Source organism: Chrysemys picta, chromosome 1, assembly GCF_011386835.1.
Source record: "Chrysemys picta bellii isolate R12L10 chromosome 1, ASM1138683v2, whole genome shotgun sequence".
NCBI lineage: Eukaryota > Metazoa > Chordata > Testudines > Emydidae > Chrysemys > Chrysemys picta.
The window spans coordinates 51,402,820-51,418,025 of NC_088791.1; the positions used below are offsets into that span (position 1 = coordinate 51,402,820).

The following is a 15,206-nucleotide window of genomic DNA, read 5'->3' on the forward strand; positions in this document are numbered from 1 at the left end:
CCAGAATAATCATATAAACTATCCCCACATGTCCCTCTATTTAGCCACTGTTAATTGGCTTATTTGTGGTAGTATTGCATCAAATCCTTTCTTAAAGAAGGATTTGACTGAGAAGAGAATAGTGGCTTTATGGACCAGCTCAGGGGGCTTTTTCACTTGTGTAGTGCATTCTATGCCAAGCCCAGTTTGTACATTGAACTAAATGAGTCAAAGCACTAGTGCCAGTATTGGACATTGGAGTGGCGAACACTAGGGTTCCTGTGTAGTGTGCATGCATTATTAAAAGGCACTGCAGTGAAAATACAAGTGCAAAGGCAGAAAAGATAATGCTTCTGATGCTCCTATCTGGGCCTCCTCTGCTTCTGCTTATGGTTCTGGAAAACCCAGGGAAATGCTGCTCAGAAGATATACAGCATGGCTCTTGAAATGAACCCATTTCCTTTTCCCCTAGATGTTGCTGTGAAGGCTTGGCTGTCTGTCTTGCAAGGGAGATAAAACAACATTTCTACAGTTTGAACCAGTAATCCAGGACTGGCGGGTTACTTTCCGACTTTCCAAGTAGACAGAATTTCTACAGTAATTTACAGGCCAAATCATTTTTGCACTTCCTGCTTGTCTCCAGCTTCATGTCACCACTCTTGTTTTACTTTTTTAGGGAGTAAGGTTAAATTTTTTTCAGTTTTTTCATCCCTTGTCCCCAGCTGGCTCTGAGACTGTTACTGTAATGTTCAGTACAAAAAAATAAAATTTCAGTCAAATTAATCTTTGTTATGTTACTTGTATTGTGGTACCTTCTGGGAGCGCGAGGCATGGACTAGGACCCCGTTCTGCTGGGGGCAGTATAAACCCAGAACAAAAAGATGGTCTTTGCCACAAAGAACAGTCTAGATAATACTTGGACTGTCCCGTAGAAGCAAACGGAACAAAATACCCTCTCTCCCCAGTCACTGTAACCTGAAACCAGGGGAGAGGCTTTCTTCATTCTGCCCAGCCAATAAGCATGTTACCAGTTTTGACTCCAGCTCTGAGGAAAGAAAATTCTGTGATTATTTCAGAGAAAAAACAAGAGATTGAAATTCCGCTGTACGCATTTACTTCAGGCTACTCTGACAGCTTCTAGCTCATCTACTTTAAGAGCATTTGCATAGTTCCCTAAGCGCTCCCCTTGTTAAAACACTCATAACTGAGGGAGGGAGGGATAGGACCAAAAGGCGGGAGGGAAGGTCTTGCATGTATCCTGCCTGCAGATACAGTAAATAAGCACAGGTTCAGCCTCTTCAGCTTCCCCAACCCCATTCGCTCTGTGGTGCCAATATTGTTAGCAGACCAATATTGCCATGAGGTGGGGAATTCCTCCAGACCTGAATGTTACTCTTGGTTCCTTCCTGGCACTAGTGCTTTATAATGACTTACTAGGCCAAGATGCATGATTGTGGAAAGCTCCACAGAAGGCAAGAGAATTTTCTTAGCTGACAATTCAGGAGATGAGATGTTCCTGTTATTAATGACTATAAATAGGTGAAGGAAGGCTTTTAAGCCCCTCCCATATGTTCTAGTTTTGGAATATAGGAATTCCATATAGCCCAATATCCTGTCTGCAAGAGTGCCCAGAGCCAGATACTTCAGAGGGAGGTGTAAAAAGCCCTGCAGTAGGCACTGTGTAAAACCCATTAGGACATTTGATCTGTTGCAGTACTAGTGCAGAGAGTATGTAAGGGGATAACCTATTGGTCCCATCTTCCCTTTTCAGAAACTAATGAATTCTCAGAGTGGTGGTAATCATAATTTTCCCTTCCCTATTCATTTCAGCTAAAGGAGATCGCTATGCAGATCCCAATAGTGCCTTGGACTGGTGAATCTGAAAATGTAGAAAATAAGATTTTACCTGATAACAGTGACATACAAAGGAGGTAGAAATAGGGATTGTTGGCTTCCCCTGAATTGCTGCTGTATGATGAATAAAGAAGGCTGGAAAAGTTTGGCTTTTTTTACTTTTTATGGTTTTATCTTAAACTATCAGGAATGTCAAGCCTAGTTTTCTGTGGCTTTGTTGGATGTTTTCTTAGGGGATTCTGTGTAATGGGAGCTTTTCAGTCTATGATTGAAGAGACAGAGGATGTTGAACCTCCCATCAAACAGATCACTTATACTCTCTGTCAGGCTTCACTTGATTGAAATCCTACCAGTTCTCCTGCCATCCCTAGAGACTTCCAGGAAAACAGGGTAGGCAAGATCTGAATTTCTTGTGTTTGTGTTTTTAAAAGTATGTGTGTGAACACAGCCTGTGGCCACTGAGAGTCCTTCCCCCTCCCATTCTTGTTTGATTTGGGGGGTTTGTAACCAAAACAGGAAACCTGCCTCATTATACATTGTAAAGAAGCCAAAAAGGGGCAGAGAGACCTTCCCCTGCATCCCATCCTTTATGCTATCTCTGCATCTTGCATACACCAATTTGGGATGATCACCCTCTATGATCATGCATTATTTCATTTCCTTCTTCTGTCTTGGAATAAATCCTGGTGAGCAGCGTAAGTGTTTTGGAGTCCATTTAATTTATTTCCTTTATTAGCTTCCTAGTTAATTTTTTTCATAAAATATTGTAGATGTGTAAGCTTTGTGGGAAGTTCAGTGACCAGATCAGTCCTGATTTTGGGGGCTTTTTCTTATATAGGCATCTATTATCCTCCACCCCCGTCCCGATTTTTTACATTTGCTATCTGGTCACCCTGGTGGGAAGGAAGGTGAAAACTGGACCATGATCCATAGGTACCAAAGCTCTTAGGCTAGCCGATGCTGTACATCAATTAAGAATGTATGAATAAAATCCTAATTAGTGTAAGTGAGATTAAAAAATCAAAGTTACACTTAATCTTTTCTTTGTATATTGTCTCCGAGTTAGAGAATTAATTCTCCCTCATTTCACCTGAATATAAACAGGATATTATGCAATATTATACTCCACTTTGTTTCTGCTTAATTAAAGGCTTCACACTAAAGTATCTGGAAGGTTTCAGATTTAATAATCTTAACTTTCCCTGTACTAGAAAATACTTTTTGTTGTATCTGTGACAGTAGCTCCATTGTGAGCCAGGTAGCATATGCATTTTTGTTTTAGTGAATTGATTGGTTGTGAAGGTTGTCCAAGCTCTCTTCCTTGCCAATATGCCCAAACCCTAACCTTGATGGATCTTTTCTAAGGACGAGAGGTTACTTCAGTCTCCATGCCTCTTTGAGACTGCCAATGAGGGGTCCAGTAATTGTTTTTGTGACATGAGTGTCTGTTTGTTAGGAACTGATTCAGGATCACCAATTCATTTTGCACAGGCTGTTGAACAGCCATCATGAGGGGAACGTTAATCACTGTTAATCTTGTAGCTTTCAGATTGATGACCTAGAGGTTAAAAACTTGGTCGTGTTACTCAGGCTCATACAGTCCCACCAGACAGCTTTTTTTTGGAACTGAGCACTTGTTCAACCAGTGCATTTATAATCATTAAATTAATTATACATACTATTTGGGGGGGGGGGGGGAAGTCATGTGAATTAAAGGTCTCCTAAATCCAGTTAACTCTCTGTTAAAATTATTTTGCAGTTTATAATCCTGCAGGGGGCAATTTCGCTTTTTCGGCCCAATTCTACAGCATGCCAAGTACCCTCAACTCCCATTAAAGTCAGTAGGAGTTGTAGTTGCTCAGTGCCTCACAGAATTGGCTTCTTGCATGTGTCTTCAGCTGTAACAATAGCTACACAGGTGTATCAGCAGGAGACTATAGCTCTCATTATACATGCTAATAAGTACAGAAACTAATTACTATAACTTTGCAAACCTACTGTAGCAGTAATAAACCTTTTAAAAAGTTTCTCAATTTAATAATGTATTCAGTAATTGCATTGTCATGTGTTTTGCATGCAGAGATGGTTGTGCACTGAACAATTGCAGTGAAACAAGGTGATGATAGAGCAGTTATCTGGGATGGCACTGCTTCAACTAAAGTGTACTTCCCTAGCTCCTTGCTCAACATTGTACAAGGCAAAGTATTTCATGCATCATTCATACTTCTATAGATCAACTGGACTGTATGCAGAGTTTGGTGCGCTTATGAGCAAAATTGTTAATTGTGTTTCAGTGATGGTGATATTTAAGGGATTTGGTGAAGACAAAGCATTACGGCTGACATGACTAGTGTATAACTATATGTGCCTGGTACTGGCAGTGCCGGTGTAATGTATGACAAGGGTGCTTCATAAGTATATATTGTGTAGAATCTACTGTGCACAGAGCTACCAACACCAGTTACAAATTGACCAGTCAACCACACACTTCATTTGGAACTAGAAGTACGCAATCAGGCAGCAGCAAAGCCGCCCCCTTTCCCCCGCCCCCAAAGCAAATACAGAACAGTACTGTGTTAAACAGAAATTACTAAAAAGGGGGAGGGGAGCAGCATTTTTCTTCTGCATAGTAAAGTTCCAAAGTTGTATTAAGTCAATGTTCAATTGTAAACTTTTGAAAGAACAATCCTAATATTTTGTTTAGAGTTACAAACATTTCAGAGTTAGGAACAACCTCCATTCTCAAGCTATTCATAACTCTGAGGTTCTTCTACTGTTTTTTCTTACTGGAAGAGTTCGTTCTTTATAAATAATACTAGTGAGCAAAAGCAAGATACGAAAACACCTACTTGCTTGTGTGTGTGTCTCTCTGAAACTGGTCTGTTCAAACATCATCTTTGAGGATTCTTAAAATATTGCAGAAACAACAAAATTAGTTTCACTTGTTACATTTTTATATTGAATATTCCATATGTAGACTATATATTACTATTCCTTATAAGTATTCTCTTAACATTAATCACTATTTTCACTTACCTTCTTTTAAACCTTTCTGTTCATGTGCAATTACTATATAGGTAATGTAGCTACCTAGGGTTTTTTAAATGGTACAGTAATAGCTTGGTTGCAATTTTGGGGGGAGCGAGGAAGGTGAAAAAGTCAAGCAGACTTGAAATTCTGAAAAACTTGAGTAAAGAATTTGTTTTTGTTTGTTTTTTTTGGCTTTCACTTTACTAACCTACTTTACATAGAAATTGGGACATAGTTCAGTTATTCAGCTCACTTCTTGCACTGCCCTATTGATTTTTTTTCCCCATCCCCCTTCCTGACCAGCTTCACATGCAATAAAATCAAACATGTCCATCGACTGCACGTGCAGTGGTGTTGGGAATGTTGATCAAATGAGAAAAAGATGTCCAAAGTCTTTTTTGAGTACTTTTGGAAATAAAGCAGCAGCAGCATATTCAGTCATATTTTTATTAAAAATATTTTGCATTCTCTTTATGGAAGATCAAGACATTGAGACTAACAAATACTTTTGGCAGAAAAGACTGTTTAAAAGAAGTACAGACTAATGTATGCTGTTAACAATTTTCAAAGTCTCAATATCAAATATCCTTCTAAGTGAATGTCTATTAGCAGCAACTATTTGACATGGTAAATGGGTTTTGATATTCTTTTAATCTTATTTTAGTAACAAAAGAGTGTAGATTTCTTTCTTAAGACTCAGATTAATTAATAAAAATTAAGAGAATAAAGTCAATGTTGACACTGATTGCTTTTTTTTTTTTTTTTTTGAAGTGTGTCCAGAAACAAGACCAGCTTGGCATATTTAGGTTTTGCAAAACTTGTGTGCAAGAACCTCATCCAGAGGGTCTTGAAGTGGAGTACTATATATAATCAAGGAAACCACATGTCTTAGATCTGCAAGGCATGCATGAAAATGTGTGCTGAACTAGTTCAGACTTCCCTTCTTGTGGTATGTAAGCTATTTAAATAAATCTGCCCGCTAATATCTCTGTAGTGCAAGGTAATTTGACTAGCAAGCAGCCTAATGGTGGAAATGTGTTCTTTATGCTTTACTAAGATGTCATTTATAATCACAACTCTGTAGTGCTGAAGATGAGAGAACTGATTTAGTGTGGAATGATATGTTTGGCTTCTGTCTTTATTTATCCTGTGCTAGAGTATACATGAAGTTCAGGTTTCAGAAACTATCAAGGAAACTACGTTCTTAAATTTGATCCAGTGATTTGTGTGCTGCCAACATACCTAATGCCAGAGTCAATAATTATTAGCTGTGGGATGCTGGCTCTAATTTTTTGAAAGTTACATGGCTTGTTGAATTACATTATGGTGAAATAGGGTAACCAGGTGTCCAGTTTTCGACCGGAACACCTGGTCGAAAAGGGATCCTGGCGGCTCCGGTCAGCACAATTGGCAGCGCCATGCAGCGGAGCTGGCAGGGTCCCTGCTAACCTCCGTGCCATGTGGCTCCCGGGAAGCAGCCGGCATGTCCCTCCTCTGACTCCTACACATGGGGCAGCCAGGGGGCTCTGCATGCTGCCCCTGCCCCAAGCACCGCCCCTGCAGCTCCCATTGGCTGGGAACCACAGCCAATGGGAGCTGCGGGGGCTGTGCCTGCAGATGGGGCAGTGCGCAGAGCTGCCTGGCCACGCCTCTGCATAGGCGCCAAGAGGGGACATACTGCTGCCTCCGGGAGTTGCTTGAGGTAAGCACCACCCAGAGCCTGAACCCCTGACCCCCTTCTGCGCCCCAACCCCATGCCCCAGCCCTGATCTCCCTCCCGCCCTCTGAACCCCTCAGCTCCGGCCCAGAGCATCCTCCTGCACTCCAATCCCCTCATCCCCAGCCCCAGCTGGAGCCCTCATTCCCCCACGCCCCAACCTTCTTTCCCAGGCCTGATCCCCCTCCCACCTTCCAAACATCTTGGTCCCAGCCCAGAGCCCCCTCCCTCACCCTGAACCCCTCATTTCGGACTACATCCCAGAACCTGCAACCCCAGCCCAGAGCCCATATCTCCTTGCACACCCCAACCCCCTCCCCCAGCCCAGAGCCCCTTCTTGTACCTCAAACCTCTCATCCCTGGCCCCACCCCTGAGCCCGCACCCCCAACTGGATCCCTCACCCCCTCTCACATCCCAACCCACTGCCTCAGCCTGGAGCCCCCTCCTGCACTCGGAACCCCTCATTTCTGGCCCCAACCCGGAACCCACACCCCTAGCTAGAGCCCTCACCCCCTCCTGCACCCCAGCCCAGTGAAAATGAGTGAGCGAGTGAATGAGGGTGTGGAGATCGAGCGACAGGGGTGGGATGGGGGGATGGAGTGAGTGGGGGATGGGGCCTCAGAGAAGGGGCGGGGCATGGGTGGGGCAAGGATGTTCAGTTTTGTGTGAGTAGAAAGTTGGCAACCCTATGATGAAATCAAGCTTGTAGCTTCCCTTTAGACCTAAGGGGAAAAGTGGCTGCCCACGGAAACGTGAGACTGTAAATGACAATTATTTTTCCTGTGTTTAAAAATGAAATCCAGCCTGATGTAAAAATAAGTGCACAAAAGGATGTGAAAATATTCCCTCATGAAAGGAAACAATAGCTTTGTGCCTCTGCCTACAGCAGTCTCTGTTATATTGACAGCTTTGCATAAGTATTAGCAGTATTAGTTGTCTGTCTACTTTTTTCCCCTTCTTTTTCTGAATAAATTCCTATGGAACTATCTCTCTCTGCCTGGGTAATGATATTTTCTATAAAGCCTAAAGCCAGACTGATTGTACTGGGTGATATGTAGGACACTAAAGATCTGCCCAAAGATGCAAAAAACTGTCTCAGAGTGACCTTCTGTGTTGGCTAAAAAATCCATACCTTCTTGCTGTTTTACAGACTCTCCCTGCTTCATGTCTTCCTTAATCTTGAGGGAATTTGTGTTACTGCAACTTTGAGTGCTTAGGATTGAGGAGGAAATGTCTGTTGTGGACAATATTAACTCATAATGAACCATGGGATTTCTTTTTTTTTGTAGACTACATTCTGTCTGACTCAGTTTGGGAAATCTCTAGTCACCAATGCTGCTCACCTTGCACGTGCATAGAAATCAAAGTTGGTGACATGGCAAGCATTTTAGCATGGTAGAGAAGGCAATTCAACAAAAATAAACTCCCAGAGCACCTGAAGCAAGCTTTTGTTGTTGTTGTTCTTTGTTTAAAGGAACAAGTTTTGGCAGAGACCAAGAGAGCCAGAACTGCTTTTATTATTTGTTACTATTTGTATTATGGAATCACCTAGAGACCCCAGTTAGGATTCCCATTGTGTTAAGTGCTGTACAAACATATATAAAGTGTTCGCGGGAAAGAATATTTATTTTCTTATTTCTTCAAGATATTATTTGGGAATCTCAGACTCCAATATTGACCCTTGATCCTGCCTGAGGTATTTGGACATTATTGTAATACACCTCTATCACGACCCGATATAACACGAATTCGGATAGATCGCGGTAAAGCAGCGCTCCGGGGGGACGGGGCTGCGTGCTCTGGTGGATCAAAGCAAGTTCAATATAACACGGTTTCACCTATAATGTGGTAAGATTTTTTTGGCTCCTGAGGACAGTGTTATATCGGGGTAGAGGTGTATATAAACAAATAATGATGATTTGTTGTAAGGATTTTTTCTATATATATGGAAGCCCTTTTCAGGGAGTTGTGCTCCAAAGAGGTGGGCCTTAATGATGCTTTGTTACATAGTAGACTGTACAATGCATTTCTTCCCCCTTGTCTGGGGGACAGGATATACCTGAGGATTCATAGGTGTCAAGTGTTTTGTAGCTGCTGAAGGGCAGCCCTAGTGAATGAAACCTTCTATTTATTTTGCAGGGTAGGGACAGGGCAAGTGTCCAACACATACACACTTCCCTGCCAGCATGACTCATCCCTGACCTGGGGGCTGGGGTGGGGGCTTCCGCTTGGGATAATGAGTCGTTCTCTCTCCATGACCCATTGAATTATTGAGTCCATCAGTGCAAAGCACAGTGGTGAGTTTGTGCTGCGGTAGTTGGATCTAATTATTCACCTAACCCCTTTCAGATAAGGGTCGCCAGACATCAAATTGGAGATCTACAGGTGTAGGGCTTTGTAACCTTTTAGCCATGCCCTCGTGCCTAGCTTCCCCCAATACGTGCTAACTGTAAGAAGGTTTATTTTTATTATAATCTCACATACACAAACTGTTGTAACATAACATGAAGTTTGCAAAGTCACGTGCTAGAAAGTTGGAAAATGCCAAACTTGGGTTGGCTGTGACCCTTAATTCTGTCCCCTTCTGCATGTAAATTATGCTACAACCTTTAAAGACATGATCCTCTGCTTTTTCCTCCTTCATCCCCAAATGGGTCCATAGCAGAAAGCTTAACAGCCACAGCACAGACTTCTTCCACTTGCAGTGAAGAAATAACTGGTACAGAGAGAACCTGGTGCAGCCCTGAGGGTTGTGGTGCACAGACAGTGAGATTCTTGAGGGTGTTGAAAGTATGGAGGACTTAGGGCAGCCTCCCCCATTTTACGACGTCCCTTTTTAGCCCTCATATTCTGCATTCTGTCCATTATGAGACCCTGACATACTCTCTTCTTATGCCCCCCCTTTCCCAGCCTTCCCCTTTCTCAGGACTGTGTTCTTAGCTCTTCATTCTGCCCCCACCTTGTCAGAATAGCCATGGCTCCCACCGTCCCTCCAGGACTCGGGAATCCTGTACAACAGCAGCCTCTAGCAGCCAGCCAGAGATCTGAGGCTCTTGTCCATAGCCCAGGGATGTGTGGGGATCTGCCTGGGTTGTGGGAATGTCCGACAGGATGACCAAGTGTGTGAGTATCACATGAGATGTGTGACACTTGGCAGTCTGTTCCAAGATCATATTATCTTCTAGGAAATTACACTTTAGGGGTACATTGATAACCAATGCAAGGCTGCTAGCCGCAAGGCTGAGGAAAAAATGTCTAGGGTGTCATGAGGGATAAAACTAGGAATGATGGGTTGAATTAAAAACAGAAAACTTAGGCTGAAGCTGAGGAAAGCGTTCCTAATGGGGAGATCTCTTTGTGTGATTAATCATTGCAGGAAAGTGACTGATTGGCATTTAAAACGAGACTGGAAAAAGCACTATAAAAGTGTACTGTAGGAAATAACCCTGCATTGGCAGGAGGATTGTTGATTCTAGATGACACAGTGAGTCTCTTCCTTCTCTAACTACTATCATTCACTTAAAATGCAGACCTAGAAAGTGCAAATTTTTCCCAGAGGGGTAATTTGGTAGCAGAGACAGCAAGCCATTTATTTCCTCAGACTTGATTATAACTGTTGGATCGGGTGGCTGTTCAGTCTGATAAAAAAGTAAATGTCCAGTTATTTTTATGCTAATCAAAGGGCCTCAGATCATCAGTATTGCAAGTTTGTGGCAAACACCTTGTTAGCCAGTGTCTCCATAATTTTACTCATGTTATTTATTAGCTACAGAGAGAGGGATGTGGGGAAAAGAAATACAGGATAGGAGCAAGGAGGCTAAATAGGCAAGTGATGAATGCAAAGCAATTCTTTTAGGTTATTGCCCTGTTTTGTACTTATGGTTGAGCGTTTAATTAAACTGTATCCTTAATCTTCCACCTCCCCCTTTCTAGGCTGATTTAAGTAGTTGATAAAAACACAAATGAAGGAAAACTGAAAGTGCTCCACAGCAGAATTTTGTAATTGTCCATGTTTTAAAGTGACGTGTCCCTGCAAAGAATAGGTGCAAGCCCTTGTCACTCTGCTCTTAATTTAATTTCTTGCCAGTATAGGCGAGGGAGTTAAATGTGCATTATAAAGCAATGAGAGGAAGAATGTTCTTGTGGTTAAGACACGGAGATGGGAGTCTGGGGCCCAGAGATCTATTCTTGGCTCTGTCACAGACTGCTTGTCTAAACTTTGGGCAAATAACTTCGCTTTCTCATTTTAAATCAAGGATAATTTTCCAGCCTCACAGGCTTATTGTAAGATCATGGTCAGTACTTTTGTTTTGTTTTTTTGTTTTTGATTTTTTGTTTAAAGATCTGGTGTTTGCAGTGGTGTTGATGAAACCCTTGTGTTTTAGGTCTACAATGCAATGCATATCCATGCCTGTTTAAACTCCTTTACCTGTCTTTATTTTCATCTTCAGTCTCAATTCTGAGATTATTCTGAGACCAATCAGTGGTATCCTTTCATCTGCAGTCCTGCACATGCTAACTTAGATGGCAACTTTGATCCTCTCTTCCCTTCATTTTAGCTTGTTCTTTTGTTTTATGACCTCTGCATTTGATGTGCTCCCAAATGACAATTTTGGGGGATAGACCAGATGATAACGCTAGTGGCTAGCCCAGAGATTGGCAACCTTTCGCACGTGGCCCGCCAGGGTAAGCACCCTGGCGGGCCGGGCTGGGCCGGTTTGTTTACATGCCGCGTCCGCAGGTTTGGCCGATCGCGGCTCCCACTGGCCGCAGTTCACTGCTCCAGGCCAATGGGGGCTGCAGGAAGCGCCGCCGGCCGAGAGACGTGCTGGCCGCCGCTTCCCGCTGCCCCCATTGCCTGGAGCAGCAAACTGCGGCCAGTGGGAGCCGCAATCGACCAAACCTGTGGACACAGCAGGTAAACAAACCGGCCCAGCGGCGGGCTGCGTGCCAAAGGTTGCCGATCCCTGAGTTAGCCTATTCATACTTTCAGCTTGTATTTTATTCTAAACTTTATTTTTTCCATGAAATAATCTCTATATTCCTCTTCTCCACCAATTTTATCCAGGAAGGATTTGCAGTGGATTTACTGTAGTGGACATATATCTGATTTCACAGCTAGTCTGGAGTGATTAAAGAATTAACAACATCCTTTCTCACTTGTCAAACCTTTTTTTGGAGGGTTACAGGGTTGTAAATCATCTTGTGAACTGAAATGGGGGGAATAGAGGTTCAAGCTCAACTTAGATATGTCCCCCTCTTCCATCTAATTGTCAGATTGTTTATCTCTTTTTTTACCCAGGGATTGACACAAAATGTGAAAGTTCATCTTTTCTTAAGCGGGAAGAAGACAAGGAGATATAAAAATACCAGAAATGATCATTCTCTATATTTGACTGATTGTTCTCCTGTAACTTGAATAGCTGATCCCTAAGGGCTGGTCTCCACTGGGGGGGGGGATCGATCTAAGATACGCAACTTCAGCTAAGAGAATAGCATAGCTGAAGTCGACATATTTTAGTTCGACTTACCTCCCGTCCTCACGGTGTGGGATCGATGGCCGTGGCTCCCCCGTCGACTCCGCTTCTACCTCTCGCCCTGGTGGAGTTCCGGAGTCGATGGGGAGCGCGTTTGGGGATCGATTTATCGCGTCTAGATGAGACGCGATAAATCAATCCCTGATAGATCGATTGCTACCCGCCGATCTGGTGGGTAGTGAAGACGAACCCACAGATGCACATGTAAAAGGGCCTGGATAGGGAAAGAGGGCTCTTCAGAGTCATCCTGTCAGGTCTTTAACCCTTCTCTTCACATAAGGTTCACTACTGCTGAGAGAGACAGAAGCATCTTGTAAACTCAAACAAGGATCAAAAGGGGTTGGAACAACTCTATCAGAGGCAAGAGAGCTGGGACCCGGGATGTTCTGCAGTAGTTAAAAAGGGAGAAAGTACTCTCTCCACCTCCCTTCTTTTACAATTCCCATTTTCTTTCTGTCCATCTTGCCATTTTCCCTCATAGTCTTTTCTTTATTCCTTCTATCTACTTCCACCCTCACCACCCCACTCCCTCCACTGATGTCAGTAACTTGCTACTTCCTTCTCTTGAGTCTCCCAAAGTCAGCAAAGAGAATGGTTTAGTGGCAACACTAAAAATAAAACATATTTTAAAACATTGCAATGTAGAAACAGGAAGCCTTAATACAGATGGCAGGCATGGAAATACCCTGCAGTTTCATTTTGTTTTTCTTTTTAGAAATGGTGTAACATACATGCTGAGTATGTGTGTTTGAAAGATCCTATTTGCCGATGTCAGAATACAATTGTCTACCATTTTTTTGCTATCAGATATTTAAAAAAAAATAAAATGGGCTCTCCAAACGGCTTACTTTAGTAGGTGAAAAGCAACAGTAAGCACAGAGTTTAATTCTGGGTTATGACGAGCTGTAAAATATTCCATTTACCTCACATAACATCTCACGGTATTTCCTTAATTCTACATTGGAGGATATTTTGTAAAGGAAAAATCAGAGAGATTAGAGTGGTATTCATAAAACCAGAAATCTAATTTGTCACTCAAAATTCCAAAGCATGATGGAGGCTTCAAAATTGTGGATAAATGGAATCCCATGGATTGCCTCTTTGAATATTACAAAAGCTTTTGAAAAGGTCCCCTCAAAAGAGACAGTTGAAGACATTAAATTACCGTGGATTAAAGGGTAAATTCTTGCATGATTTAGAAACTGATTGTCCAGTGTAGAACAGAACTCATTTCAGAGTGAAGAGAAGTCAATAGTGGTCTCAAGGGGTTGATTTTGGGGCCAGTGTTACATGTTTTCAGTAAATATTTGATGGAAGACACGGAGAGCAACATGATGAAATTTGTTGATTTCACAATATTATTAACGTTAGTAAAAACTACAGTAGGCATTACCAAAGTCTCAAATCAATGTAGGAGACAAGGTAGCTAAAACAGCAGAAGAAATTAAATAGATAAGTGTAAATGAATGCACATTAACACAAATTAATTTAAACTCACACACGCTGTGCTCTGAACTAAATGGATTCTCTCAGGGAGGAGAAAATGGTTTGGGGGAGATCTCTTGAATTGCTCAATGAATGATTCTGTCCCATTTGTAACATCATTTTAAGAGCATATAAGATTCTTGGATACACTGCAAAAATGACTAGAGAAATCAGAAAATGTTGCCATGAAGTGGTGATTCACCTTCACCTGGAGTAGTGTTTAATTTTGAATCCTCAAATCAAAAAGGATACACAGTATAGGTAACGACTCAAATCCATCCCTGCTCAAAAGTAAAGTTATGGAAATTGGTTATCGACTTCTTTTTGGTGGAACTGTGTGAGATGAGTTGGTGATTCAGCTCAGTTCCTAGTAGGCATGTGTCTACATCTAAATGCACCACCCCATTTGACAGAAATTGACACCTTCTTCAATAATTTTAATAGAGAAGCCAAGAAATATTTGGGAACCGAATGATACTCTCCTTTTTAGCTGGTCCCTGCAGAAGATAAAGATGATTACTAATCACTTTGCCCCTAAAACGAGAACCAGGGGACCTTCCAAGAATCTGAAAAAAAAGTTAAAAGGTCATGGAAGATGGCATTTTATGCAATATGTAGTAAATCTATCTACAGACGCTACTACAAGAAGTTATTGAAACAAATAGTTTGACAAGATTTTAACAATTTTATGAATATTAGTAATATTTGTAGCAACAAAAGCTACAGTTAAATCACATGCAAGAGAGGTCAAGCTTCCTGCTTTATGGCACATATTGATTGCCTGTGTGGGTTAGGTAAATACCAGTGTCCCCATTTCTGATCATTATACAATGATTTCTGTGTGGTGTTTTTGTTGTTACTTGCCTCCAGAGCCCCCGGTATTGCCAACTGCAAGAAGTCGGATACCAGTTTGGTTCGTTCAATGACAGTGCCCTGGTTTGGAATCTTGAGAACCAATAGAAAATGCAATGCGTTTATTTTCATCTGCAAAAGCTATGTAAATATGTAAAACCCATTTTATGATAAAAACAGAACATGCTTAGATGATTTAAGTCATCGCCTTTTTGACCCAGAGGAAATGTGACTTTGTGCTGTACCATATCCTGTTTTATTTCTGCACTGCAAACTGTTGAACTGGATCCAAGGAAGAACTATAAAAATACTCAAGTTGTAGTTCTGCATTATGCTATAGCTGGTTAAAACTCTGACCCATTAAATTTTCTCTTTTATTGCTAATAGGAAAACAGAATCTCTTTATTAGCGGGATATTTTGACTGATTAAAATAGCTCAGACTCGTTACATTTAGTTGTGCAGTGCATAAATTGCTTTAATCTATCTATCTCAATTAATGTAATAAAATAATTGTCAGGGAAGGGTAGGGGTCAGATTGCTTTGACTGATGTTTGGGAAAATAACAACAACTATCCCTGTGCCGAAGGAGGGGGGTCTCCCTAAACACTTCCTGCCTTTGTTCAGGTCATTGCAGCAGGATCTAAAAAACAGACAAAAACATAACAGATGGCAAATTGGTATAGGAACCAGACAGACATAGTCTAAGCACAGACCATATAGCTAAAGTGCAACTGCTTATATTTGTTTCAA

General features: G+C 41.8%; 1 protein-coding gene across 4 annotated transcripts in view; it reads left to right on the plus strand.

Moving 5' to 3' along the window:
• Positions 1 to 15,206, plus strand: part of DOCK4 (dedicator of cytokinesis 4) — a 403,168-nt gene that overhangs the window by 77,498 nt on the left and 310,464 nt on the right. The window lies entirely within an intron of this gene.